This window comes from Muscardinus avellanarius (genome assembly GCF_963383645.1).
Source record: "Muscardinus avellanarius genome assembly, chromosome: 1".
NCBI lineage: Eukaryota > Metazoa > Chordata > Mammalia > Rodentia > Gliridae > Muscardinus > Muscardinus avellanarius.
The window spans coordinates 44,126,484-44,154,123 of NC_137786.1; the positions used below are offsets into that span (position 1 = coordinate 44,126,484).

The 27,640-nt window shown below is 40.9% G+C and overlaps 1 protein-coding gene and 1 pseudogene across 2 annotated transcripts in view; both read right to left on the reverse strand.

The window, feature by feature from the left end:
* Positions 1 to 27,640, reverse strand: part of ARL15 (ARF like GTPase 15) — a gene marked incomplete at both ends in the record, with an annotated part of 411,109 nt that overhangs the window by 328,038 nt on the left and 55,431 nt on the right. The gene's annotated exons all lie outside the window — the stretch shown is intronic.
* On the reverse strand, positions 3,935 to 4,640 carry LOC308270475 (SIN3-HDAC complex-associated factor-like; annotated as a pseudogene). The gene has a single exon. The product of its transcript is annotated as an SIN3-HDAC complex-associated factor-like (transcript).

Below are 27,640 nucleotides of genomic sequence, written 5' to 3' on the forward strand. Positions count from 1 at the left end.
CGTCACAGCAGCAAAGGTCTAATAGAAGGAGTATGCTTTAGGATGGGCCAGAGAGACTCAACTCACAAAGTCAATGGCAGAAAAGACTCCATCATGCCTGGAAGCTATATAGGTTTTTTTTTTTTTTTTTCTTATTATGAGGTCTTCTTCTGATCCATCCCCCTCCCCCTTCTCTGCCCTTCCCTCAAACAGCAAACATCTAAGAAGTACTTGCTGGAAAAAGAGGGCACCTAGTGGCATCTCCCTCCCCCCTCTGCCTTCTTCCTGTGAAGTAATTATTTGAAAAAAACACACTCTGAGGGGCCCCTTGGGTTAACCAAAGTCAGGCTATTTTACCATCTAACACCCCTCCCCACACACACATGCAAAGCAAATGATGGATCTAGGTACCAAACAGTTTTTTAGTATTATAAAGAGTCCCAAGACTAAGAAGTTTGACTTTGGCTGGTCTTTCCCTGCCACCCCAGATCTAATCCTGTCCCTGGAGCTTTCATAACCATCCCTGCCCCGTGGCCTGCCCCGCTGCATCCTACTACACCACTACTGTCAAGGCCACTATTTCAATAATCATATGATTGCTTTGTATTAATGAGTTATATTTTTACATGATAGTCTCCTGCTCTCTTAATTAAAGATGTTTTTCTTCTGAGAGTTGACACAGCTCTATGAAACTCCATGAAACTCTAAACAAAATTACACACTTGAACTTCTGTCATGCATTGAAAGAGTAAAATGCACCCTCTAGTGGACTTGTAAGCTCAGAACACAAAAGAAGTGTCAGGATTGTCAGAGGACTTAGGACCTCATCCCAGAAAATTCAGATAGTAAAATAAAAAACACGAGCATAAGAGTATTACTTACTTTAACTTTTTATATTATATCATAGAAAGATCTTAGAAAATGTGAAACCAACTCCCACTGAGATTTAGTTAATAACTAAAAGCAAAAGTGAGCCTGAGGTTACACAATAAAAACCTTTTATTCTTAAATTCATGAGTTGATTATACATTAGCTATCCAAAACAACGTGCTTAAGTTATGTCCTGCTTACTGAGTAATTATAGCGTTAAATATTTAGAAACATTAGCACTGTTAGATAAAGGTAGGATTATTAGTTAAACCTCCACATACTAAAACTATTCAACTTACACTTGAGCATTCCAACCACCTTCACAAGATCTGAAAAGGGAACTCTGGAGAGTGACAGTCAATACTGGGCATGTCCCTTTTGTTTAATTTTATAAGTTAATGTTCAAATATTAATTGTATGCATCTTTCTAAAAATATAATGACACACAAAGTCATGTCAAACATGGTTAAGTTAAAAGAAGAAATTATAGAAAACGGGCAGTATAAGTATTTTTAATGTACACATGCACCCAGGTTTATTTATTTATTTTCTAATTAAACTAAATTTATTCAATACCCTAGTAAAAGTTTTGATTATAAGTATCCAACCATATTAAAAGTACAAAACAGATTTGTAGATTTCTAATATATTAATACAAAGTGCATGACTACATACAGTATATCCTACAGGCAAAAAGAGGTGGGAGGGGAAAAGCAGCTGTGGTTGAGGTCTAGTAATAAATAAGTAGAGATGATCCATATTATAGTATATTCTACCACCAATACTCCAGCCAAAATGTACAAAAAAGCCATTTCAAAATAACTCTGGAGGGTGATAATGGCTGGACTCTTGCAATGCGCCCCGAAGGCTACAGGAGAACTGACCCAACTCACTGTGCAGTCTGCGTATGGTGGCTTGTAGCACGCAGGGTTTTCCCCAAAAGGAAGAAGGATAAAATAAGTTTATATTCAGAACTATAAAACTATAGGGTGCCCAGAACAAGTGGCTCACTCCTCACTGTGACACTATCCAATTTTTAATATCCATGTTTAAAAAAAAATTTTTTGTGGTACTGGAGTTTCTGGAAGCCATTCTACCTCCAGGCTACACTCCCAGACCTATTTTATATATATATATATTTTTTATTTTGGTGGTACTGGGGTTCCTGGAAGCCCTTTTACCTCTGGGCTACACTCCTAGACCTATTTTATACTTTTTTATGTGGAAACAGGGCCTCTTAAGCCAACGCGGCTGGCTTCGAACCTGCGCGATCCTCCTGTCTCCGCCTCCCAAGTGCGGGGATTACAAGTGTGCGCCACCACCCTCGGCTTTAATATCCAGTTTTAAAAGTAAGCACTGAGTCATGTTATTATAAGGCGGCAAACACGCCTCTCTCATTATGAAGTCTGCTGGTGCTATCATTTCCTGAACTTTTAGAAAAGAGGCAATGAGGGTAACTTTGGTTTGGGTTCAAGTGAGAGGCTTTTTTTTTAAGGTACTGGGGGTTGAACCTGGTGTATTCTACCTCTGAGCTACACCCTCACCTTTCTTGCTTTTTGTTTTGAAACAAGGTTTCACTAGGTTGAGAACCTTACTACACTGCTGAGGCTGTTCTCAAACCTGCGAACCTCCTGTCTCAGACTCCCAAGTACTGGGATTACAGGCCTGCACCACCACGCCTGACTGAGGCTTTTAACCAGGATTTGAGAATTGAAGAGCTGCACATTCAGCCTATCTCAACATTCAAAAAGCCAAATAAAAGAAGCTGAACCCAAGCCAACCCACTTACCATGCATACCTTTTTTCTTAGTAAATTTTACTTTAAATAGTGAGAAAACCCCAAAATCCTAATAGGGTAAAACAAGTCAAACACCTACTCTATAGATAAGACCTTCACAAAGGTCAACTGAAGTAATCCAGAGCTAAAACTGAATTGTACAGATTTCAGTGAAGTCACCAAGTATCATGTAGCACAAAGGCAATTATTTACATGCAGCTAGCCTCTAAGCAATGTGTCCCAAGCAGTCACCTTTGTTCTGTGCCATCCTGAGACCTGCACAGAGATTAAAATTTCTAACAGAGCGCGTTCTCAACCAGGCAATAATGCTTTGTACTATTCATACAGAATCTCACCTATCCTACAGACTTACCATTGCCCCAGGAGGAGCTGTGACTCTGCTTCAAAAGTATCACATAAATTAAAATCTTTATCAAACATCAATATGAAGGGAGGTGACAGAGGATGCAACACACAGTCAAGCTACCTCTCTGCATTTTTAGAAATCACTTAATCCAGCCGGTCGTGGTGGCGCATGTTTGTAATTCCCGCGCTTGGGAGGCGGAGACATGAGGATTGCGCAGGTTCGAAGACAGCCCCGTTGGCTTAAGAGACCCTGTTTCCAGAAATAAAAAAGTATAAAATAGGTCTGGGAGTGTAGCCCGGAGGTAGAAGGGCTTCCAGGAAACCCAGTATCACCAAAAAAAAAAAAAAAAAAAAGAAAAGAAATCACTTAATCCTTCAAGGTATTTACACTTGAAGGCTCAGTCTGTCCTGCTTAATAATCAGTAGCACAGGTTTGAATCATCAGAACCTTGGCAAGACCCTAATATTTCAAAATTACTAGCAACTACCTCTAGGGGCAAGACATGTTACTGAGCCATAACAAATTTACTATTGTGAGGGAAAACAAGTGTAGCTAGCCATCCTTAAATGCCCCAACCACTGCTTCTTAATAAAGACTAAAACTACATACAGCTTTATCATACAACAAATCCCATCGCTGTCCCCTGAAAGTCCCCTAATTTCAATCATTAGAAGGGGATTAAAAAGACTTAAAAGAGCACTTTACAGCAGCATTCACCTTCCTATGAAATACTCAGCATCTTAAATATTATGTACATTTCTTTTTCTTTTAGGAAGCTAGACACTGGCTTCAGAGTGTGTGGGACTAGGAGGAAATAATCCATTCAAAACTATTCTAGAAAATGTCTTTTGGCAGAAGAGCAGGTATCCAAATTAAAAAGAGGAGGGTCGGTTTGTTGCTTTGTGGTCTTTTTCAAAATTCAAATAGCTTTTGTGTGCCTTCTACAGAAGCCTCAGTCTGCACTCCTGAGTGGGGATGGGCAGAGGCTCCGCGCCGGCTCCTCCGGCTTCTCAGCAGCTGCTTTGTTGTTCCTGCTGCAAGGCTTGAACAGGTGTGTGTCGATGAGGACTTCCCCAAAATGGCCTTTATGAATGATCCCACAACAGATTTCCTGTCTTTTCCAGTATGTAAGATCTAAAAAGGAGAAAACGGGTGTTCTGTTTGAACCTGAAGCCATCTCTGTATCTGAACCATCATCTGACTGGTTACTGTAGAGGAGACGGAGCTGGGGAGGCCCTTGAGGTGGTACTGTGAGCATCAGAATTGTGACGTTTAAATTCCTTCTGCAGTTTACTGATCTGGTTGCTTTTAATCCTGTTTCCAGAGAGAGTTTTTATTTTCTTTGGTTTCAATGTAGTCTTTAGACTAGGTCCTGCCCGTGCATCCACCACATGATTCCAGTTTTTTTGTTTTTTTTTTTTTTAATCTTGCTGGCAACTTCTTTCATCTTTTCACAAGCAGAACACAGGCATTGCAGATGTCTCCTGAACGAGTCTCATGAAACCCCAAACAGCTCTGGAAGTCCTTTTCCTAACGTTTACTGTCAGTGGAACGAGAACCGGAGGACTTAGCTCTGCAAATACAGCAGCCCTCTATACTTCCGTATATCTTTGGCTTGTGAAAACCAAACATTTCTTCTTCTAGGCAATAGTCTTCCCCAAGCGGCCGATCCACACGCAACCACGTCCCCAGGGTGCGGAGTGCACTCCAGGCCAGCCCCTCCGAGCGCTCCCTCCTCCTCAACCGCCTTGTCCAGAAAGACTGTCTCCTGCAGTTCTCGCACCCAGGTTTATAACCACATGTACATGCCAATTCATAGTAAACTATTAACATTTTACTTAGGGGAAGGAATATGCATTAATCTAAAAGTAATGAGAGAATATTTTACTATACTTCTATAATATTTAAAAGCTGTGAGCACTTTTAATCCAAAATAAGAAAATAGAGGGAATATCTTAGTGAGTAAAGAGATAATTAAAGCATCTCATGAGTTTCAATCTGAAACTTGACCTTGCTATTTGGCGTTTAAATCATGAGATCGGGATTGTGAAAAAGAATGTGCTAATAATGCCTTTAGCACAAAACTCAATGTCTGATTCCTTCGATAAGAACATGAACTGGGGTGATGCACAAATCCTTTCCATGGCCTTTAAACACACTGGCAGGGACAGCTACTCCTTCCCACCTGATTCTGCCTGGCCAGATGATACCTATATTCCTTTATTCAACCCTTGAATTCTAGGGATCTATGAAGTGCTCAGATACTGTCATGACGGCACCTTCTAGCTTTGAGTACTTTACAGAGCTGGCATCGGACACAGCAGCTGCTTGAGAACAGCGCTTCAAGCGAATAACCTGCTTCTATATCTCCACTGGAAGAGGCAGAGCTGCACTGAAGTTAAAAAAAAAAAAATTCAGCAGTGCTACCACACTATGGCCACTAAGGGGCGCACTCTTCCAAAAATAACTGGAGCAGAATGTGCAAAAGACAGGACCAATTTGCTTGATTCATTTGTCATCTTTTCCCCAAAACACAGCATCTCCAAGTGAACCACTTAAGCAGATGGAGCAGACTGGCCAAGAATAAATTTCTGTTGCCAACAACACTCTGTGCAATTCTAGTGGTCCTTTATAACGTGCCATTGTCTCCCTCTAATCATATACTGCCCACTGGCTAGCACCATCAAAACAAGCCACTTCTTCAAGTAATTAAAACTCTTTAATATCTTGTCCCTTTAACCTAGTCTAATAATTATTTATGCACAGAAATTTGTCTCATTTTGCTAAAATCCTGTCTGTGCTCAAAGAAATACAACTTCCAATTTGTCAACTAAATGACCTAATGCAAATTTAAATGTATTTATTTGCACACAGGCAGAGCAAGCTTAAAAATAGTGGTGAGTGAGAACTATGTGAAATGTCATTTAATTTTCAATGCTTCCCAATTTGTATATTCAACTTACGTGGAAACGACTCGATTCTAAGGCTCCCTTAACTGTTGGCATTCTTCACTATGATACAAACCTTGGTTTCCCAAGGTTTATGTGTTCCCAAGAGGACACATAATTCATCAGAATCATCAGAAACTGCAGGATGAACCAGAAGAACCTGATAATTGACAAAACCTACCTCTCCCACAAACAAATTTTGTGAGAAACAAATACAGGGAATTTGGGAGATGCCATTCTCACTTCAATATAAAAAGAACCAAATTTGGGGGCCCTCCACTTAAGAACAGATCAAAGGCATTAAGGATTCTCAATACCAGGCCTAGAGTAAAAAAAAAAAAAGCAGGGCTGCTGCTAACCAGTTTTCCCTAAAGATGCAGGATAGACTACTCCAGTATGCACAAGACACATCCCTATCCTGGGCAAAGTGAGATGCAAGGTTATTATAAACAGCTGCCAGCATGTTAGAGAGCAGCAGAGAACAAGTCGTGTTGGACTAACCACATGGAAAGCTTTCAGGATTCCCTTGAACTGAAAAGTGCCCTGCAAGAGCCTGTTGAGCCCTGGTATTTAGCTGAAGCCACAGCCACTCAGACTGAAGAATGTAGCTTACAGCATCCCACGCACCACATGTGGCCCTAAGACATCAATGGGATGTGAGCAGAAAGGACATGTACACTTCTGCATTACCTGCTTGGTAGGAAATAAATTGTTCACCCTCCTTTTCTACTCATTTTACTTTCCTACTACTAGAGTGTGCCTACCATATCAACACACTATACAATCACCATAATTAAGATATTCTGAACAGCTCACGTTAGGCAGGAAGATCCATAAACACATAAAGAAACCAGGGGGAAGGAGAACACGAATGAAAACATATGAGAACTGATGAAAATTAATATTATCAAGTTCAAATAGTAAGACAGAAGATTACTAATAGTCTCTTTGTATCCACAAAGGTGTAAATAATTCAAATGGTAGAAATAAAAATTCATCAAGGACACCACAATCAGAAGCTAGGTGAACCCACCAAATGTCAACTGTGTTTTTAAAACTGTGGCTGAGTGAGGGTACCACTTCAGCAGATGGGGGAAGAGGGGGGGCGATCCCCTGCAGAATTTGTCTTGCATTTGCCACATCTTCAAGACTAATATTAATCAAAAACTGCTACTCTTCCATTGATGCAGCATCTCGTGGAATGGGACACAGATGAGTGTCTCAGCAGTGAGGCTGGGTGAACAACGACCCACTTGGGAGACAAAGCAAAACCTCCAGCCTGCTTCATCACTCAAGGCAAAGGAAAATCCAAGCTAGACTTGTGGTGTACACTTGTAATCCCAGTATTTGGTAGGCTGAGAGAGGAGGATCACAGGCTCAAAGCTAGCCTCAGAAACTTAGTAAGGGTCTCAGTAACATAGTGAAGACTCTCTTTCCAAAGAAAATGTGCAATAGAGCTGGGGATATGGCTCGGAGATAGAATGCCCCTGGGTTCCATCCCCAGTACCTCCTTCTTCCCCTAAACAAACAAACATCCTTGAAAACAAAATCAAAAAAGGACTAGGCTTACAGTGGTGTATCACCATGGCAGGCTCTCAGACCATTTTACTTTTTACTTTGAAACAGGTTCTCCCCAACTTGCTGAGGGTCTCAAGTTGCTGAGGCTGGCCTCAAACCTGCAATCTTCCTATTACAGACTCCCAAGTACTGGGATTACAGGGATGTGCCACTGTGCCCAGCTGGATTTTAACTTGAAATGTAGAAAATAAAAATTACAAAAGTACCAGGGGATATTTTAAATAATAGTAATTTTAAAACTACCGCATTCTTCATGATGGGAGAGTACTCAAAGGATGGAAGGAAAGTACCCATGACCATCTGTTCCCCATCAATAACTCCCTCCAATCCTTCCTGTCAGGATGACTGTCCCACCCTTGAGTTTAAAAACAAATCAAGAATGCAGGAAGAGAAAACAGCCTGGCCATTCAGATTTCCATGACCAAAGGTAAGTGAGACCAAGTTCAGGGCTGGGTGATCCTTAGTGCCCCAGAAGTGACGCCTGTGACCCCAGCACCGTCAATCCTAAATTCTGGATCTGGAATACCCTTTACCCCAAGCTAAGACGCACAATAACAAAAATACAATAACCGTAACAAAAGACATCAGGAACTGCAGAAACCCTGAGGAAGCACACAGTGTGCGGCCCCTTCCCGGCTTCTAAAATCAGCCTGCAGTACGAGACCTCAGGCTGAAACCCGAGTCTCCGAGGATGCCCGAGACTCCCATGTCCCCCCAGGACTCACTTAAGGCACACAGGGCACTAGGACCAGTGGTTATCTCTAAAGCCACCCTAAGTTCATGCTCCTGGGCAGTTCTGGCTCAAGAATTTGACCTTGACATTAAGTCAACTTCATAGACCAACTCCCGCTTCAAGGAACAAGAAAATCCTTGAGTGAAGGTTAAAGGAAAGTGTTTTCCAAATCACTCTCAAATGAACCAGGTCAGGCTGCTGTACTAAGAATGCAATTAATACCTTTCCTGAGCTAAGAAGATATTTCTTAGAGATGTGAATGTTTGACCCGGGATGATTGTGACTGTCAAAGGTTTGCGTTTGTAACTGGCAATAGGAGAAATAAAATTAACTCATTTTAAGATCCAAGTATTACTACCATCTAGTCTAATTTATAGCAATAATTCAGCTTTCATAGAGCCATCAGTGATTCCTCTACAGTGAGGCAGATTCAGGATTCAAATCAGGCCTCTGACTCCAAGAGCTGAGGGAGGTGTCTGCTCCTTTCTACAGGGCTCTCTGTGAAGACAAGGGCAAAGCAGGTCAGTGTCAATTTGTGACATATAAAAAAGATACTAACACTAGCTATACAACCACAACTAGGTCAGAAATTGAATTATATCGGAGCAGGGGCAAGTTAAGAGGCTTTTTTATTAATGCCTTTTTTGGAGAATTTCCTATATACTATAATCTAGAAACAACTAACTGTATTATGTAAAATACTAGACTAAAAAATGATATGTAAAGTAGGATTCAAATATGTCTGGACCAGGCTTGGTAGCACACATTTGTAATCCCAGAACTTGAGAGGCTGAGACAGGAGGGTCACAGTTTCTCTGCCAGCCGCAGCTACTTAGTGAGGCCCTCTGCAACTTAGTGAGACACTATTTCAAAATAAAGAGTAAAAAATAGGTCTGGAGATGTAGTGAGACACTGTTTCAAAATAAGGAGTAAAAAATAGGTCTGGAGATGGAGGTAGAATGCCCCTGGGTTCAATCCCCAGTACAGGGGGGAAAAAAAAAATATATATATATATGTGTGTGTGTGTGTGTGTGTGTGTGTGTGTGTGTGTGTGTGTGTATTTTCTGTCTGGAAAAAATATTCTGTCTGTAGTAAGATAATGGTATGTAAAAATATACTAAATATATATTATTACTCAGAATAATCAGAAATAAACAATTCTATATATTCTATAATTTTAAAAAGTTATTTCAAAAATGTACTATACTTAGCTTTGGATCTTTTACGTCATTATCCATAGAATGGAGATAATTATACTTACTGCACAGGTTTCCCCACCCCACAAACACCACTTATTTTTAATGTTCTTTTCAAGTAAGAATGTCTCGATAAATGGCTAGGTAATAGTATTATTATATAATTTGCTGCCTTCTAAAGTAGAGTGTAAAACATAATTCAACGTTGTGTTATGACTCAAATGCATTAGAGTGTGGGTCATCTTAAATAAGCAATTATATAATTTTGTGCTAAATGAGATTCCTTATTTAGTAGAGGCACGTATAGACAAATGATATAGTAGGATTTAAGGATTTTTTTTAAAAAAGTGAGCATGAGCTGGGGCACAGAACACAGAAAGGAGTGAAAGATGGATCACAGGTTTCTTCCTTCATGATTAGGCAAAGAGTAGATTATTTCAAGAATATAAAAAAGGAAAATGCAAGCACGTATTTGAAGTCTTCAGGGGCAGAGCACTTGCCAAGCATGTGTGAGGCCCTGGGGGCAGAGGAGAATGAGCACATCTTGAAATTGAACATACATACATAAACGTACGTGCACACACACACACACACACACACACACACACACACACACACACTTTTTTTTTTTTTAAGTTTCTCCTCTTTAAAAACTTCAGGGTATCCCAGAAGGAATGTCATTAACTTCCAGCAGATTCTGTCACCACTAAGAGTCTGAAGATCAACAGGGTGACAATGTAGGGTTAATATGTCTTTTATGACTAATCTTTGTATCATAAAGGACTTCACAGAAATAAAGGACTAGCCCTAAGGGTGACTATAAACACATACAAAGGACTTTGACAGTAGCTGAATAACCAAACAAATGCCATCCATACAACAGGTGAATACCATAACCCAAAGTCTCCTTACCTACCCAGACTACCAGAGTGCCCCGAGTGCCCCTTGCCTTTTCCCGTGGCACTCTCACCGTGCACATGCACACACATGCACACACATGCACACACAGTGTGCTGCCTGGCACTTAAGAACAGGAAAAGACCATCTTTAGTTTCTTCCTGCCCTGTCTTGCTCTCCGGCCTTGAACACTGTATCCAGCATGAGTTCCACCTACTGATTATTCTAGTGACCATCAGAGTCACTGTCGTTGGTCTTTTTAGAAATTCCTTATAACCCATGTATCCTGAAAGTTGAAACCAGATTATTTAATGTTTTGAATTACTTTTTAGTTGGATGCTCCACTATTCCTAGCACCCAAAAGGCCCACAGTCAAATATAGACTCCTCACAGATAATCTTCTAATCCATCTCTCTCGCATTTTTCATTCTATCAGTCTTAATATCAAACCCCAAAGGAAAAACCTGCAGACTGGTTGTAAGGATGAAGCAGCCTTGGAACTCAGGCATGACCGGATCTGGGCAACAGCCAGTGTGGTAGAACACAGCCAGCAGTGGAAGATAGATCATAGGTTTCTTCCTAGGTAAATGTAGATACTTTCAAGAATATAAAAAAGGAAAATGCGAACACGTATTTGAAGGAATTTCCATTTGTGTCATTTCTTGGCTTAGAAAAACAGAGTTCAAGCCACCATATTTTCACTCAGATCTGAGATGGATTCTGGTAGCTCAAGACTCCCTTCAGAACTAATTCCTTGGATTTGCCCACACAGGACTGCCTCTGGCTTGTCAGTGTCCAGGCATGACAGATGCCTGGACCCAGCCCAGGTCTCAGTCCCTTGGACATAGTTTCCAGGTGTCCTAGTATTCCAATCCCTGGGCAGGACCCAGCATAGCAGGTGTGAACTGGTATTCAGGAAACTCAAGAGCACAGTTCTACAAGGTTGGCAGAAATATCACACAGATCTGGTTCCAATCTTTGGTCTAATCTGGAGAGAAAGTGTTATGAAATTATTGCCAGTAAGTTCTGTTTTCCAACCTCTCTGCTCAGGCATGGGGCAGGGCAGATGCTACAGATTCCACCCAGTCACCAGCTCTCCGCCAGGCCCTGAGGAACCTGTGTGCCTTCACGACAGGTGACTGCCTCTGTTCCCCTCTGGGCACTCTGAGCCAGGGGCAGGCCTGTTCAGGCCCAAGGCCCACATCACACACATCAGGAGGACTTTTATAGCAGCTAGGTGACCTTCCTTCTATCTCTCCATCCATGGTCCAGCCAACCATGGCTTATGATTCTTTACCAGAGTGATATAGCAAGCTGAGCTGTGTGGTGTGCTGAGCTCACCCACTGGGCTGCAGATGTGTACACGGGTGAGCTACACCACCAGTGCCCCACTTACACTCCACAATGGCTCCCAACACAGGGAAGAGCTGCTGAGGCTAGAGGAAGACGCTTCCTGGTGACCCCGCCACCATATCAGGACAGAGCCAGAAACAATCAGCCAGGCAGAAGAGAGAGCAACAGAGTCACCAATTCCTTCCCCGTGTCCCTGAGATGGTTTATCAGGGTCCCCCTTTCCTCTGTTTGCAGGGAGCCTCGTCAGGCCACATGTGCATAGCTCATGTCTGCAATAGCTCATGTCTGTCATCTGAGTCTTATGCTTCCTACACATACTTTTCATAAATGAATAGCCAACTATCATTCCATAATAAAAATATGTTTATAGAAATCTAAACTCAGAAAAAATTACTGAAGTTTTCTTTTACTTCAGAAAATTCTGGTGTCCATCCATCAATCAACACATGAACCAGGCTTTCGTTCTACTGCCACAAAAGGCTGGGAGAGCTAGGTTTAAGTTCTAACACCTGCAATGAATGTACCCTGGCCCTGGAGCAAGTCACAGAGCTTTTGGAAGAGTCGGCTTCCTTGTCCTTAAAATAAGGCTGGTAGGCTATAAATATTATTTTCCAGGGAAAAAAGATTTCTTCCAATTCTGATATTCTAAGTGGTTCTCAAACTCCTTCTACGTGTCAGAGTAGTAGCAGGGAGGAGGATACAGAAGAGTTGATATTAAGAGCTAAGGGTCTAACCTGGGAAATACCATATAATTAAATTCTATGCCACTGTTACATCCAAAAGAATATTATGATAACAAGAGTAGTAATAAGTAATTGAGAAATATTTAGGAAGAGACTATTTCTCCAATCTTATATTGAGAAAGGTAATCTAGATGTGCCTCTTACAGCAGCTCCATGGCAGGTCAGGAAGAACCACCCCTCCCGACTGGGACTACATGGGTCAGGTGGGGATGAACCCACCTCCAGCTCCAGATGGGCAGCAATGCTGGCCTGGCCAGTCACAGCCTCTCTAACCCTCCTGGCCACCAGTCTGGTTCATGGTAGGACACATAACCTAAGCTACCCAAGCCAACCAAAGGAAATCAGGCTCCAGAAGAAGACTTTTGTTGGAACTCCTAGGAACAAATGTTTTCGTGGAAGGAGTTGCTGAGGGAGCAAAATGCAAACACAGAGCTCTTGCAGCCATGTTACCACTAGAAGGGCAGTCCTGCTTGAAGACTGAGTTGGCACAGCATAAGAGCAGAAAGGGAGTGAGCAAGTCATCTCTAAGGATGCCGCTTCTATCTCTGAATCCACAACTGGCATAAGCTACAGTCACTCCTTTTTCCTTAGGTGAGAGTGCAGTTTGGGGATGCAACCCGAAATTCTAACAAACCTAGTCCTGTGGCAACCCAAACAAAATTGAGATTATAATCCTCCCAAAAGAGAAACAATCACTTTGTTTGTATCTTTCCAACATACTGATTTTATTAGTCAAGCTCTGGATTCAAATTTCTAGATTTGAAACCATACCAACCTACAAATGTGATTGCCCCTCACAGTAGAAAATATATTCCCCATAACATGCTGCAAAAAAAAAAATCTCCAACATTTAATTATTTAATTATTATTAATTATCTCTGAGCAGTAACATTAATTGCTGGGAGCAATGTTTTGTGGGAAGGGGTTGCTGAGAGGCTGGAAGGTGATCACAGAACTCTGGTGGCCATCTTGAAAAATTATTACCTGCTCAGAACTAGACAGATTCAAAAGACTCAAAAACAGGTGGTAGACCATTAAAAATTATGACAAATCTTTTCTGTACAACTATTATTAGTGTCAGGAAATTGTCCCAGCACTATCTGTTGAAAAAATATGTGCCAAAGAATTCTTGAAAATATACTGCTAAACCTAGATGGTAGCCCATTGTAATAAATGTAATCTAGGAAAACTCAAAAGCCTATTATTTGTATAAATATAATGTCTTCAGGCTGACAAGCTGACATTACCCACCCTTTTGATTCTCCTCATAAACAGAGACTGTGTTGTAATAAAGCCTTTCTAGTCTAGGCACCAACTGAAATCCATAGACATGGAAGGGTATTGAAGAGGCTTGTGCTATGTTGTAATACAAATAGAAAACATGTGTTTGGTCCCTGATAGTCAAGTTTTAAGTGTTCGTATAATAAAAAATATGCAAAAGCTTACAGAGACCAGCAGTACAATGTGAGGCACATATAAAGGGGACTGTTAATATGAGGAACCTTGAGGTAGGGTTTGCTCAGAAATGGTTTGTCCAATTCTCTTGTATTTTAAGAGGAATGAGAAAAATGTTTTTTTGTTTTTAGTTTTTATTTCTGCAAAACGTGTTGACAACAAAAACACGTGGCCTAGGGGCCTCTAATGTATTTTTGTCGGTCTGCCATTGCTTAGAATTCGCTATCAACACTTAAGGTAAAAAATATTTCAAACAAAATTTCAGGAGTGATTACCTACTGGCCCAATAGAGATTTGGGCCCAATTGCTAAAAGAGCCCAAAGTAAGGATTGCCAAGTATGAGCTTCTAGAATGTGAGTAAGGATCCAAGAGCAGGCATCCCAGCAAGTAGGCCCAGACAGTCTTAGACAAATTATTTTTTCCTCTCTGGGCTTCCGTTTCCATGAAATAACAGGAGTATTATAGAGGCTACGAAAGTCCCATTCATGTATACGGTTGTTCTATGAGAAATTCCTGAAATCTTATAAAGAAAAACCTCTATATTTCACTCGCATTTAATAATGTATAAAAGAGTTCACAACAGAGAAACACCTCCCTGCACTATTCATACTGGAGAATAAAGAGTCTGCCTAAAAATAACTGACAAATGTACTTCATGGGCTAAGTCATCTCATGAAGTTGAATGAAGTTTTCATGTCAGATATCACTAAAGAAAGGCACACCCAAACTAACGAGTATCCTAATCACACAGAAAGAGAGGGTCTTTATCTACAAGGAAGTATGGAACAGAAATACTGAACAAAATAAATGTTTTAATGCCACTCCCTGAAACAGTGGAAGGAATTCTCTCCTGTCTACACCCAAAAGTTTGAAAAGAAAATAAAAAGTTGAGACCACAAAATCCAACACAATAAAGGTCAAGCTGAGAAATAATCTAGATTGGCAGCAATACAATAACTTCCTATTATAGAGTAATGGGTTTTTAAGTCAGAACCCCATTTTGGTGGAAAAGCTGCCCTACAGGCTCTGGCGACTGAGTTCAGGGGCGACACTATCAGCCTCCATCCAACACCATCTCTCTGGATCTCTCATGGGATCACTCTTCCCATGAATGGTTTCCCTGATTCCACACATTGCTTAAACAAAGAAAAGGGTAGCCATAAAAAGCTCACCAGAAGATTAATCTTCAACATTAATTAGAAATTATAGCACTGCTGGTGTTCTCAGTATTTTTAAAGTTCAATAGGGGAGGGGTATTGGAATTGACTGAACTCAGGAGCAGTCTACCTCTGAGCTATATTCTCAGTCCTTTTTTTATTTTGAAGCAGCATCTTGTTAAATTGCCAAGGCTGACCTTGAACCTACCATCTTCTGGTCTTAGCCTCCAAAGTACTGGCATTACGGGTGTGCACCACTGTACCCTGGCCCAGTTTAAATTTTCTTAATTATACCAGGCATGGTGGTACACGCCTGTAATCTCAGTACTTGCGAGGTTTAAACAGGCAGACAGCAGGTTCAAAGCCAACTGTAGCAACTTAGCGAGGCTCTCGGCAACTTTGTGAGATCCTGTTTCCAAATAAAAAAATAAAATAAAACTGGGGTGTAAACTGAAGGTAGAATGCCTCTGGGTTTCATCTCTAGCATCACAAAAAAATCCCTTTTAATTAGAAATATCTTAATAAATGTTTTTAATCTCAATATCAATTTCCAATGTATTCTATTTTTAATAAGAAAATGGTCTTATACTGATACCAAGTAGATTTTCTTTATGGGACCAAAGTCAACTCAGGAGTAGAAGAATATTCTTCTATCGAGGTATAATTATGTTTGGTGCCCTCTTTCATTAGCTTCAATCTTCCCTCTTGCTATCTTTCTAAACTTAAAAGACTGTGTCCCATCTATTTAGTTTCTCACAAGCTGTAAAAGAAAATTTTAAGAGTGTTGTGTGGTATCCAAATGAAATTAGTACTCGGGATGCATGACTAACTAGCAAGCAGTGGATCTTAGCAGGAATTATATCAAAGAAGTCTCTGAAACAATACTTGTCAAAGAAATAGTCACACCTCATTCGCATTATTGAATTGGGCAACAAACCAAATAAAAATTTAAAAGAAACTCTTCCTTCACTCTTTGAATTAACAAAATTCTGAATTTTAAAACCTTTTCAAAAAGACTATCAAATGCACTAACAAAAGAAAAAAAAAGTGTGATGGTCAGGGGTCAGGCATGGGTGCTGCTAACCAGCTATGTTACAGTCTCCAGAAACTCCAAATATCATTCTGGACCTGGGCACTCCTGCAGTGAAATGAGGGTCTGCATGTCTTACGTCCCTCACAGTTCTTTGATGCGGGCCCTTCCAATGACATTGCATCTGATTCATGTGGTATTTAAAATAGGCCAGAGGGATTACCAACACCGCACCTCTTTGTCAGTTCATTTTTACATCCACCCAGGGGAAGTGTAATTGATAAGATTTCCGAGCCTGAATCCCTTAAGTCATAACAATGTCCCAGAAACATTAGGTGTGCCCTAGAAGTTTGGGGGTTCTTTGACAGATCACTTTCTGAGCTATGTATCTTTATTTTACACTCATTCAAATATAACGGGCTTACAAAATCTATAAGGATCTTCCCTCATGTGTAGAAATGAAGTAGCCCTCATTTAATCCTGTCCCCCCCATATCAAATTAAAATATTTTCTTCAGGATAAACCACACATAGGAGTCTACAAACCCCCTATTTCCCCTCACTCAGGAGCCTTTTCTTTCCACACATATAAATTCTTCCCATCTGCACAATCCCTCCAGCAAACTCACAGACTTCCAGTCCACGTCTAACAGTTAACCACCACCTTTAAAATAACACGCCCAAATGTCCTGCTTTGAAGACCTAGCCTCTCCCACAAGCTCTAGACCCTCCCAGAAAACTCCCTGTTGCAGAAATCTACAAGGGCACCAAGGGCACCTCAGAGGCCACGTGTCCAAAGTCGACCTCCCCAAACACGTTCCTCCTCCACATTCTGCATCTTGGTTTTCAGTATCACATGGCCACAGGTCCCCTTCACCTGACCACTCCACCACCCTGATTCAACTCACAGGAAATCACTTCTGCTCCTTCCGCCCCTGTCTCTCCAGCCCTGCTATCCTGGGCAATTTTACTCCCATGAGTCATCACCTAGCTTGGGAGGCAGAAAAATCTTACTCTCTTCATAAGTAAGTCAGACACACATATACAGTACATAAACACATATACTCTGTGCTATTAAAATGTCTTGAGGAGGGTGACTAAGAAATCAATGCCTAAAAAGGCGTGCAGGTGGTACAACAACGAAAAAGTTGAGAAATGATGAACTGGTTAGATTTAGAATTCCTTATTAGTGTTTAAAGACTGACCAAAACACATGGAATAGAGCTATAAGTCACTCAGATGAAAAGAATTTGCTTTTATGTTTTTTTTTAAAAATCATATCTTGGATGCTATTAAACAAATTTCCCCCCTGCTAACAGAAGGGAGCCACTAGGTAGATATTAAGGTGAGAAGTGTTTCTTATTAAAAGTGACCTGGAAATCAAGGAATTAAAGTGCCTTTTTTAAAAAGGAAATTGCATTCTAAAAGACATTATAAACTATGTGTGAGAAAGTAGCTAGGACTTGAATTAAGTTTGAATAGTTATTTATACCTGTTTCCTGTTTGACAAAGTTCAGACCCTGACTTTATAGTCAACCTTGGATAAGGCTTCCCAGAATAACACTGAAGTGGGGTCTGCTGGTAGGGAGGACCCCAGAATCACATCCTGCAATTCACACTCTACAAATTCACAGTCTGCTAAATTCAACAACTTCAAAACAAACAACAAAATGTCACCGTCCCACTTCCTCTCCCAAACACAAGGGAGGAAAGATAAAAACAAAACACCGAACCCATTTAGAAACAAAGGCGTGCGGTGCGATAACATTAATTTGATAGTCACTTTTTTTTTTTGGAGGTACTGGGGTTCCTGGAAACCCTTCTACCTCCAGGCTACGCTCCCAGACCCATTTTTATACTTTTTTATTTGGAGACAGGGTCTCTTAAGCCAGCATGGCTGGCTTCGAACCTGCACGATCCTCCTGTCTCTGCCTCCCAAGCGCGGGGATTACAAACGTGCGCCACCACGCCCAGCTGATAGTCACTTTTTTTATTAAGCAAGATTTCCTTTTTATAATCTGAGAAGTGGAGCATACAAGACTATTGACTAAAGAAACAGCACATTAGTGATGGATTTCTAACTTATATAACACCTTTACCCAATACCAACATACTAATGCACAGAAAATTGTCAGGTTGTTGATCATGAAAATAAAAATTCAAATCATAGACAAAACATAAATAAAATAAAGTGAGTAATAAAAAAAGAACCCAACAAGAGCATGAGTTCCATGAATGGGGAATGAGAGTTGGTGAATGTCAAAGAGAAAAGATAAAGACAATGCAGTTTCACGACATGGAAAAAACCCACTGGCTTTGGAAGCACAGCCCCCAAGCCCTGCGACACAAGTGGCCAGAGGGGGTCCAGTAGGAAACAGAAGGCAGAGGTGATGTAAGGAAGACAGTTTTCCTCCAGACTAAATTATGCCACCTTAAAATGTGTATAGCATTTAGAGATGGGCCCCTTGGGAAGATAATTAGGTTTAGAGGAGGTCATGAGAAGGAGGTCGTCAGGAAGGGGTCAGTGCTACTTTAAGAAAAGGAGATGTGTGCTCTCCTTGCCACAGAAGTCAGAAAGGGAAGGCAGCCATCTAGAAGCCAACTGAGCCCTCCCTGGGCTTAACCAAGCTAGCATCCTAACCTCCCCCGCCTCAGCGATGAGCCCTACACTTCTCCTGTTTAAGCCATCCAGTCTATGGTATTTTTATGGCAACCTGAACAGATTAATATATAACACTATAGATGAAGGCCATTTACAGGTTAGGGGTGTGGCTCTGTGGCAGAGTGCGTGCCAAATAATACCATTATCTACACACAGGTAGTGCCTATCATCAGGGACTATTCACAGCACTGTTTATACGAAGACTGGCAATAATCTACAAAGTAGAGGTCACTTTACAACTTGAGGAGTATCCTAAGAATTGAATCCAGAGAGTCTAATGCAGAGTAGGAGCTCTTAGCCCAGCCAGACCTCCTGGGCATGCTATACACAGTCCTCCAGGCCTGGCATGGCCTCGGCCTTCTCTGGTCCCTTCCTGCCATGCACATCCTACTGGGGAATACTAAAGTGTGTGTGGCTCCGCCCTCCCTGTGGGCTGTGTGTGCCTCCGCCTATGCTGTTCCTCTGAGAGGAATGAGCCTTCCCAGGGTTTGCACCAGGATAACCTGGAGCATGATTTTACCCCTCATCTCCATCGGCAGCATCTCTGGGCAGCCCCTTCCTGAGCCTCAGCCTCAGGTCCCATCTCACACTACCACCACCCCAATGCTCCCAACCCTGCCCATACCTCTATTATGGCACTTATGATGTCATCCTGAAATTAACTTTCATTTGTTGTCTCCAGAAACCATTTCTAATCTATCATTAGGTCTAACATAGTTCCAGATAGGTAAGAAAAATTGAAAAATGTTAAAGTGAACTTTACACAACAGCCACGGGAGAATGAAACTAGATCATTCTTATGGGGTTAAGAGTTGTCTTGAAAAACACCCCTGGTGCCTCTCCTTTTCAGCACTTCCCGTTTTGCGAGTCCACTCATTCAACATCTCCTAATAAACATGCATACCTCATTGCTCAGAGGCTTTACTTAGTTGGAAATCCTATAGACGATATCCTTTACAGCCTCGGCAGTTCTCCATTCTCAGTGTTCAAGCAATATCCATTGGTAATAAATTAATAAAGAAATATATGAAGATATGCCCGGCCTCTTTGGGACAATCAGCCCACTGACATGTCTGGCAAGAAGGCATTCAATCATGAAAACTTAAATACACTTGGGCTATCAAGTCCCCAGACTCTCAGCATTGAGAGCACCTGGAAAGATGGTTCAGTTGGCCCTTCACTGCACAGCTAAGAACCCACAGCCTAAAGAAGTGACCCAGAGTCCACACAGTCCTGTGATCACAAGCCCCAGGCAAAATTTCATCCCTCCTTGATAGCTGGCCCAGGTTCTAGTTGTATCATTATTTCTCAGAACATGTTGAATGATCAAAAATGAAATGTTCTCAGTAGGACTTTCCCAGGTAATGTAAAACCAGACAAGCCAGAACCCATTTTAAATCTGGCAAGAATGTGAGAAAAAACTCAGGTTTAAGGAAAAACAAAACAAAACAAAATTTTTGTCATTTTGAAGGGCTTCTACCTAAGCGAAACAAAATACCCTTACCTCCATGAGGGGTGGAGGACACCTGGAGCAGGAGTATATGAAAGCGACTCAAGCTCTTATGCAATGGATATGAAAGCAATTAAAAACCACAAGTAGAAGAAAGGTAGATTCGAATATCATTCACGTCCTACATATCAATCTCACACCCATTGTTGTTTGAGATATAGAAGACAAGATTAAGGACCTTAATTCAAGAAAATACTCAAATATGTCATTTCAAAAATGTTGAAACAACCCTTTCAAAAACATTTTATTATTTATTTATTTATCGCAGTACTGGGGATTGAACCCAGGGCATTCTACCTTGAAGCTACACACCAGCCCTATTTTTGATTCTTTATTTGGAAACAGAGTCTCACTAAGTTGTGGAGGGCCTCACTAAGTAGCTGAGACTGACTATGAACCCACTTTCCTCCTGTCTCCACCTCCCAAGTACTGGGATTACAAGCATGAGCCACCATGCCCAGCTCAAAAAAACATTTTAAAAAGTGATCAATTCTTCCTTTACATCAAATCTCCAATTACATTTTCTTGTGCTTTCTTTTTGGAGGGGGTACTGAGAATTGAACCCAAAGGCATTCTACCTTCAAGCTACACTCCAATCTGATTTTATTTCTTACTTGGAAACAGGGTCTTGCTAGATTGAATCGAGTCTCACTACTTGCCAAGGCTACCCTCAAATCTGCCCTCTCCTTTCTCAGCCTGCCAAGTACAGAGATTATAGGTGTGAACCATCACACCTGTTTAAAAAATTGGCCCTCTGGAGTTTGAGAGATAAGGACACAGATACAGTGAGAGAGAAGGACAGCAAGGGAGAACTGACCATATAGCAGACAGAGGGAAATATTTTACATGTGTCCATAAATGTAGATATGTTATATCTCCATTTTATAGATGAGGACACTGAGATTGAGATTAATTTGTCCTAGCTACAGAACTAATATGTGATGGAGAATGATCTCCCCTTAACAAGCTAGTTCACGGAACCACACCCATCACAACATGGGGTGGATGCCAACTGGGTTACTTTAACAGACTGAAAGTTTTGTGTACGTATAAACATATGTGTACATATACGTATACACAAGTATATAAGAAAAACCACAATGACTATAATAGAAAAAGCCAACTAAAACTTAACAAAAATGATTTATTGCTCTTCAACTTATAAACATTAGATTTAAAACATTAAATTGCCAGTGCCTAAGAATTTTCCCGAGATAAAGTAAAAAAGCGCACACACTTTTCATTGACTACATAAATGGCTTGCTCAGCCTCCTCCTTCCTATATACCTAGTCTGCAACACTAGTTGGATAATCTTTCCAACACTTAATATGTCTTTCTGCCTAAAAATCTCCACTACTTCCCCATCTCCAAAGGACAGTCTAATGAAGGCCTGAGCCATAGTGAAGGGTGCCCATCCTTGATTTCACTCCCACTCTGGTGCCTTCTCTGACCCCTCTTTCCTTCTGAGAAAAGGCCAAGCAATCTCCTCATATTACTTTTCCTGGACATGGTGCAAACCTTGGTCATGGCCCCAAGAACCTCCTTCATTTCTCACGGTTAATTAGCTGCCTCCCTTTTCTGACCACAACTTGGTCATAACTATAGTTTCCAGCATAGACTAGAAATTCTTCTGATATTCAGTGAGGATCATATATTCTTTTTCCCTTTTTTGTACTAGGTATTTTATCTCTGAGTAAACCCCTGGCCTTATTTATTTATGTGTTTATTATTTATTTACTTACTCAACTAAAAACATTCTACCTCCAAACTACAGCCCTAACCCTTTTTTTAATATTTGAAACAGTTTCAATAAATTGCTAAGGCTGGCCTTGAACCTGTAATCCACCTGTCTCAGCCTCCCAAGTAATGGGACTTCAGGCATGTACTACCATGCCCAGCTCCTATTTTATTTTGAAACAGGGTCACTAAATTACTGAGGCTGGCCTTCAACCTGTGATCCTCCTGCCTCACAAGTACAGGGATTACAGGCATGCACCATGATGCCTGGCTTAGGTAGGGTCACATATTCTGAAAGCAAACTCCCAGGTTAACCAAAAAAAAAAAAATAACTAAAAGTAAGATGGCAATACAGGAAAATGGGTTTAAGAAACAGGAAAAGTATAAAATTAGTACTTCCCATCTCACTCAGAATCAAAGCTAAACCCAGATTGACAAACAAGGTCATTTTTCCCCAGGGTCCATCCCCACCCCAAGGCCACTCTCCTCTCTCACTGTCCCTGGGCTGCTCTCCTCAGACCCTACTTAGCCTCCTGGCTGTTCCCTGACTAGCCTAGCTTGCTCTGCCTCAGGGCTTTTCCAGTGTAATTTTCCTCTGACTAGAAGCCCTTCATCTATGGTCTGCATGGCTTACTCCTACATCTTGGTCCAGTCTCTAATTAGTGAGTGAATTTCCCAGACTCCAACACCATATGCCCTTAACACCGTCTGACATTCTTACTTTTTGGAGAGGAGGTACATAGGATTGAACCCAGGGGCATTCTACTTCTGAGATATATTCTCAGCCCTATTTATTTTTAATTTTGAAACAAGGTCTCACTAAGTTGTAGAGGCTGAGAGCAAACCTGTGATCCTTCTGTCTCAGCCTCCCCAGTACTAAAATTATAAGTATGCACCCCCATGCCAGGTTCAACATTCTTACATTCATTTATTTACTGGCCAATTGTGGGTCTTCCCCTCTAGAATATAAGCTCCAAAGAGGCAGGGATTACGTGTGACTCCTTACCACAGTTCGCACATAATGGGTGCTCAATTAATATTTGCTGAATTTCTCAGAGGCAATGAGTTTGCCTTGCTCAGGTCTGAATCCTAAGTTCCTCCTACTGGTTGGGTATACATTGAACTGACTGTTCAAGGCAAGCAAGACATAGGATAGATTAAATCAGACTCTAAGAGTAAGAAGAGAATAAGGATCAAGCATGGAATATTAGGAGATTGGTTATATTTAAAGAATGAGCAATGAAGAAAAAAAAATCAGTGGACACAACAGAGAAAAAGTAGTCCAAGAATTAGAAGGAAAATTAAGAGAGCTGTATTGTGGAAGTCAAAGAAGGGATTAACAGTGTCAAAAGCTGACAAGTTAGGATGGGGTCTGAAAAAAAGTAGATGCATATCAAAGTAGCTCAAGGCACAGCCACGAGAGTGCCAACTGGCTAAAGAAGGTAGAACTGGCCATGGACTTCTCTTTCCGAAAGTCTGTTCATAAACCAGTAGTTGAGAAGCTAAGGCAGGAGGATTGCAAGTTTGAAGCCAGCCTTAGCAACTTAGCAAGACTTGTAGCAACTTAGTGAGACCCTGTTTTAAAACAAAAAAATAAAGAAGGGCTGGAAGTATAGATCAAAGGTAGAAAGCCCCTGGGTTCAATCCCCAGCAACGAACACACACACACACACACACACACACACACACCTGTCAGTAAAACAGAGGAAGGAGTCACACCAGCGATGGTGCAAGAGATGAAGAAGGAAAGGTATTTTTTTAAAAAAGAAAAGAGTGGAGTGATGGAGAAGGAAAGACTAAGGAAGATGTAAGAGGAAGCGAAGAGAGAGGAAGAGTGTAGTTGACTGATCAGCCTCGGAAAGAAGTACAAAAGAGAGAAAGGCAAAGACATACAGCAACATTTGGAGAAGAGAAAAAGTGAAAGGATATCTATCTAGTTTTTCAGTAAAAGAGCTAAGCAAAAGTGAAGAGGAAGGTGAATGTGGTAGAGACCATGTTTAAAAGATCTTGCTGGGTGTGGTGGTGCACGCCTATAATCCTAGTCCTTGGGAGACTGAGACAGGAGGAGGATCCCAGGTTTGAGGCCAGCCTCAGCAACTTAGCAAGGCCTTTTCAAAATTACATATATATATTAATTACTGGGGTGTACCTCAAAGGTCGAATGTTACTGAGTTCAATTTCTAGTCCAAAAAGACCTTTTAACAACTAGCAGGTGGGAGAAGGAAATCCCCAGTTTTTTAAGAGGTACCCAGGATTCCCAAGATACAACAGGGGAGCCAGAGAGCTCATGAATCATCAGTCTTTTCAGAGCTGGCTAACAGGGTAAGTGAATTCTCTCACATAGCATTCATAGTCAGTCGGTCGGCCAGGAGGAAAACAATTTGAACAGCAACTGGACTAAAGGGTCCTATAGATAATATATTCCGTGACTTGTCAAGGATTCAAACTGAGAAGGGATTGAACAGCAGCAGGTGTGAGTGGGGTTCACGGCACTGAACCGGGAAGAGAGAATTTCAAAACCATCATAAGGATAAGGAGTAAGTTTAGTTAAAGCAAAAGAAGTAGAGGCCTGAAGTGGGGAAAACAAGGCCTAGAAAGCCTCAAGGCAGAGACAGGAAGGTTGCTAAGGGAAGAGGGCCTGCAGTTCTGGTTCCTGGGATGACAGAGATGAGAGTGGAAAGGGGGAGAAATGCCAGGATATGGGCAGGAGGGAAGAAACCAAAAGACCACAGAGAACAGGCTGTGCGGATAACAGAGGGACCATTAAAGATGGAGCAGAGTTCAGAAGTGATGGGAGCAGACTGGAGGCACAACCATGCTGGCTGCGGAATGATCAGGAAATCCCTCTCTGCTAGGCATCAGCTCCCAGGACACACCAGCTCTGGACTGACCTAGAATTACATATGGTCATGGGGGCACTGTTTCACTCTACCTAAAACACAGCTCATTCTCTGAAACAGAACAATTTCTAAAAACAAAGGTCCACCTCCTAACAGAGGCAAAGTTAATTTAGTTGTACCCCGTTTAGTAGCCTAGCTTCAAATATGTTTTCAATCAAATGCTAATATTAAATTAAATCATTTTTCCTCTAAGTATTAAGCATGGCTTAAAAAAAAAACTAAAGAAAGCATAAGACTGCCAATTTTCACAGAAACTGAAAGTGACTCACTTAAAACCTCTTCCCTCAATTGAAGCAAGAGAGAAAAGATATAAGAAAAGCCTTTGGGCTTTAGATTTTTTATAAGACACATACCTCAACAGTTCAAAACCAAAAATCTAAGAAAGCTCTGAATTGAAGCAGAAAAAAAATTGTAGGCTTCTAAGAATCTTCACTTAGTTGTCCAAATTTTGTTTGCAGAAAATGCTTTTCCACAAGCTAAATAAAATTAAGGAAAGTCAGACCTTTTAAAATAATTGAATATCAATACTGGTCAATACAGGAAGTCTTTAATGGGGTATTTTCACAGTAGCACCCACAGTGTCAGAACAAAACTGAGAATTCTGATAAACTTTACTGTTAAAATTTCTATGGTATCTTATCTGCACCCTTACAATCCTAGTAATTTTTCCCCTCTAAATTTTGTACTATAGCTGTAATTACAGATGTTATCAGAATTGCCTCCAGAGCAACTCCTTAATACCTATTGATTCTCTTGGAATAAGATTCCGGAAGGTGAATTTTAAGTCCCTTGATGTCTACATGGTGTTTTCCAGGTGAATACCTGGCGCACAAGAAGGTAGGCATGGAGTGTCCCCTAATAAGAATATGATTGACTCTGGAGCATTGGCTCTCATCCCTATCTATGCCCTAGAGTCACAGAGGGACATTACAAACCTCCACTGCTAGGCCACACCACAACCCAGTTCCACTGGCATCTCTGGCAATGAGACCTAGACCTCATCCGCATGATTCCAATAGCCAGGCAAGGTTGGGAGCCATGGAAGCAGGTGACAGCGTCTACATCCACTTACTTAAAATGTGCAGCAATGACTTGTAGTTTTATATAGGCAAAGAGCTGGTCTGTACAAGTGTTTAATGAATAAGTGGAAAGTAGTAATTTGGAATTCTATGAATTTCCCCCTCTTGGAACCAAACAAATGGCACGCCACCCTATCAGCAAAATGCAGGCTACTAGGAGGCACAACAGACCAAGAAAGAAGTAGTGAAATGAGTTAGTTATAAGGCAGACATTAGAGACTGGACTAAACAAACAACACTATGTTAAGAAACTCCTAAGTGACTTAACATTCTGCACACAGGTTTCGTCATCACTCCAGACAAAGATGTGCTAGTTTCGCAGTCTAGTGGTTAGAAGTCTTTACAGAAGAGACTGCCTCATTAAGTGTCTTTGTGCAGCCCAAACAGTTCACTTTCTCACGGCCTTACAGTTACAAAAGAGTATCTAGAAAGATCTAAGTCTGATTTTGTAAGTATTTTTTTTTTTTTTTGCTGCTTTAGAAGTCCATCTATGCTTTTGTTCTATTAAGTGTATGTATGTGCATGTGCTGGGGATTAAACCTGGAGCCTTTTACATGCTAAGCAAGTGCTCTACCACTGAGATACACCCTCAACTCTATTTTGAGACAGGGTCTCACTAAAGTTGTCCAGGCTAGCCTTAAATTTGTTATCCTCCTGCCTTAGCCTTCTGAGTAGCTGAGATTACAGGTGTGCACCACCATGCCTGAATTTTTCTATGAACTTTCTGTCTCAGCAAACAAATCTCTAAATAAAGATAATACCCATTAACAAATGACAAGACTTCTCCTATGGCTCAGCCACAAACAATGTTTGTGTCACAAGTTGAGGTTCAATCAGGATTGATCACACTGACCTGATGCATTGTGAAGCTGGGTTATACCTATGGACAATAAATTGAGAAGAAGTCCTAAGTAATTAGCAAGCAGTCCCCTATAAATAACATTAGCCTAGGAAGAGGGGAGTGGAAGGTTAGGAATGTTGAAGACCTGAGAAAAACAAAGCACCACCAAATGAAAGACAGACTCAATCAATTCAAAGGCAAGTAGGTCTCTGCCACTTTACAGGAGAAACTAGAAATCAGTTGATTTTAAAGTGAGAGTATATTACATAATTGAGACAAACGATCAGCTTGTTTAAAAATAGGACACATTATAAAAACTTGTTTAAGATTAAGAGAGAGTATTTGTCTAAATTAAAAGAACATCTCAGCAAGGCATGGTGGTAAGCACCTATAATTCCAGCTACTCTGGAAGCTGAGACAGGGGAATCACAAATTCAAGGCCAGCCTTGACAACCTTGCAAGACTCTGTCTCAAAATAAAAATAATAGTGGACTGGGGACAGAGGTAAGTGTTAAAGCAGCCCTGGTGGGTTCAATCCATAGTAGTGCAAAACAAAAACTTTCCCCACATTTTATCAATCTTTTAAAATCACTAGCATATTTCTTGAGAAATAGAAATATCAGGAAATGATGGTGATAGGACATGACAAAAAAAAAACTAGACTGTCACACTCTAATTTTCTTTCAAAAATTAAAAAATCACCCATAGGTTAAAACTGAGGCAGTCAAGAAGCAGTTTCCATGGGAACGCTAATGCTGTCTTAAAGAAGTGTTCCACTACCCAAAATCAAATGATGAAGATCCTATATCAGCTATCAGAGGAGATTAA